We start from the raw sequence: 3,324 nt of genomic DNA on the forward strand, positions 1-3,324 counted from the left end.
AGACCGGAGGGCTGCCTGAGTTTCTTAACGCAGGCCAGGCCTAGCAGCGGGAGTATTGGACGCCCGAGCCCCAAGGCGCCAATGCCACATGTTAAGGATGCCACAAATGACGTGCTGTGCGTCGGTATTATGGGCAGCAGGGTTTGAGGACCGCATTTGCTTCATCTGGAGCTGCAGCACTACAGCAGCGAGTTGCGGACAGCCTCGGTTTGCCATGCGTGCTCTGCCTCTCACCCAAATCGCTGGAAGCTCGGATCCCAGGCGAGTGAAAGTGCAGCGCGGTGGGGTCGGACGTGGTGCCGGACCACGGTGTCAGATGCTCCCGAGTCTTGTGACGGTGTGGGCTGGGGCGCGGCTCTGAGGCGAGACCTCGAGCGAAGACAGAGCGCAGTCGCCGGGGGGTCAGGTTGTCGCGTGGGCCCTCCTTGGTAGATGAGAGAATGGAATTCCACCCTCTCTGGTCTCACGCTGCACGGTGTGTGGAAGTCGCACGTCATGCCGTGTGATGGTGGAATACGCTGCGCAGCGTGCGACCACCCTACACAGCACTGCCTCTCTCTAAGCCACACGTACGGTAGAGACAAGATGCCTGCCTCTGATTCCTCCGTTCTTTCAGTCTCCTGGATGGACGGGAGCTGCGGCTGCCCGAGTTTTATACGTGTGCCCGGCCTGGTAGGAGGATGAAGGGATGCCTGAAGTCCGGGTGATAATACAGGGCGCAGCGATGGTGCCGCATTTAGCCTTGAGAGACAGTGTCGTTGCATTGGCTGCATTTGTGACAGCTGCAGGAAAGATGGAATGGAGTTGGGAGCTGCCTTAGTTTTCCGTGTGTACCCTCCACGGTAGATGGAGGGAGGGTATTCCAGGATCCCGGCTGACCCACGGCACGGTGTGAGGATGACTCACGTGGTGCAGTGTGGTAGTGGAATATACTGCATCACCCGTGACCTCCCTACACCGCGCTGTACCTCTCCGTCCATAGATTGGGCTGAGACGGTATGGCCGCCTCTGTTTCAGGTGCGGGTCAGGTCTCGTAGCAAGTTAATGGAAGCCTGAGGCCAGAGCTGGCATACTACATTGGTGTGAGGGTGCAAACACACAGTCCTGCGCGGTTGTGTCAGACGCAGCGTGGTGAGGAGACGGGAGGGCTGCCTGAGATTTCTACGCAGGGCCAGCCTAGCAGCTTTAGTAACGGATGCCCTAGCCTTCGGGGCCCAAGGAAATAGTGGGGCAATGGCACATGCAGTGCTGTGTATCGTGGCTGTGCGAACCGTGGTTCGACGGCCACATTCTAGATCGCGGCGCGTCCCCTTTCAGAGCTGCAGCACGGATAGTAGAGTGCTCGGGGCAGCTTCAGTTTTCTCCACGTGTCCAGCCTCGTGCCTGAGTTAACGGCCCCTCACTTTGCCGGTGACGTAGAGTGCAGCACGATGGTGTCGTATGTTGTGTCGTGTGATGGCGTCGTGTGCTTCCATCCTGACACTGCACCTGTAAATCGAGAGGCCTCACAAAGACGGAATCCCGTCGCGAACTATGTCCGGTTTTCAGCCGGGGCCCCCCTGGCTCGGAGAAAATGGGACGGGATTCCCCGACCACCGGTCTCTTGCGGCACGGTGTGGAGAGATCACATTTCACGCCGAGTGACGGTTTCATATCCTGCGTGGCGCATGATCTCCCTACACAGTGCTGCGTCTGTCCAGCCAGAGATAGGACAAAGAAGGGAAGGCTGCCTCAGTTTTCTGCGCAGCCCCACATTGACAGCCAACTCACGGACGCCCGGGCCTGCGGGTGTCGTGTTGCGTGGTGCGAGGTGGCTATGTGCAGTTCTGAGTGGGTGTTTCAACTATAGCCCGGTGTGATGGCCGGAGGGCGACGGTGTGACAAGCGTCGTTAGCTGGTGGTGTAATCAGCGCGAATTGACGGTGTCACCGGTTGCTTTACGTGGTGATGTAACGTGTTCTCTGGCGTGCTGACACCATGACGTAGTGCGGGCCGTCTTAGGCGACAGCTCTAGGAAACAATGAGTTCAGTTGCGAGCCGCATCAGTTTTCTCATGGGCCCTGCCCGGTAGGTGAGAGGACGGAATTCCACGACCATTAGTTCCATGCAGCCCGGCGTGTAGAAGGTGCACGTGATGCCATGTGATGGTGGAATATGCAGCATGGCGTGTGACCTCTGGACTCAGCGCTGCGTCTCCAGCCAGACATAGGGCGGAGACGAGCCGGTCGTCTCCGTTTCCTGCACCGGCCCAGCTTGACGGCCCACAGGTGTCATACCACCGGGTGTCTGTGTGCCACTAGCAGACCCGCGAGAACGTGCTGAATGCGGCACAGTTCGTTGGGCACAGCGTAGGACCCGGCTTCTCCGACAGCCAGGGCTGCCATACTGAGGGATGGGAACTGCAGCTGCCTCAGTTTTACTCGTGTGCCCGTTCTGGTAAGAGAATGAAGGGGTGCCTGACTCAGGGTGATATATAGGATCCAGTGATGGTGCCACATTTAGCGCCGGGAGATGTAATGATGGCATTTGTGAAGCGCTATGTGCGAAGCACCGTTCTAAGCACTGGGGAGGTTACACGGTGATCGGGTTGTCCCACGGGGGGCTCACCGTCTTCATCCCCATTTTCCAGATGAGGTATCTGAGGCCCAGAGAAGTTAGGTGATCCGCCCAAAGTCTACAGCCTACAAGTGGCGGAGCCAGGATTAGAACCCGTGACTTCTGGCTCCCAAGCCCGGGCTCTTTCCGCTAAGCCACATGGTGTCATTGAATGCCTGCACTCCTGAGAGCTACATTCACTTAATCTTTCAGTTATTTATCGAGTGCTTTATGGTGTGCCGAGCACTGGACTAAGCATTTGGGAGAGTACGATAGGACAACTATCATGTTCCCAGCCCACAGTGAGCTCCAGGAAAGATGGAATGGAGTTGGGAGCTGCCTTAGTTTTGGTCCTGGGCCCGGCCCGATTGATGGGGGTGAGGGAGTTCCAGGATCCCAGCTGACTTATGGCACGGTGGTGGGAACAGGTCACGTGCGGTCAGTGTGATAGTGGTAGTGTGATAGGTGAAGCCTGGCGGCACATTAAGGAAGCCTGAGCCCCCAGGTGTCGTAGCATGTGGTGTGAGGGCACCACACACAGTCCCGCACGAGTTTGTCAAATGCAACACTGTGCGGCGGCCACATTCTAGAGTGCCGCGCCTCTCAGTCCAGGACTGCTGAGGTGACCGATGGGACCTGCGGCTCCCTCAGTTTTAACCGGTGCCCGGCCCGGTAAGAGAATGAAGGGATTACCTGGCCCTGGGGGATATCCGGGCAAAGCGATGATGT

Source organism: Tachyglossus aculeatus, chromosome X1, assembly GCF_015852505.1.
Source record: "Tachyglossus aculeatus isolate mTacAcu1 chromosome X1, mTacAcu1.pri, whole genome shotgun sequence".
Taxonomy (NCBI): domain Eukaryota; kingdom Metazoa; phylum Chordata; class Mammalia; order Monotremata; family Tachyglossidae; genus Tachyglossus; species Tachyglossus aculeatus.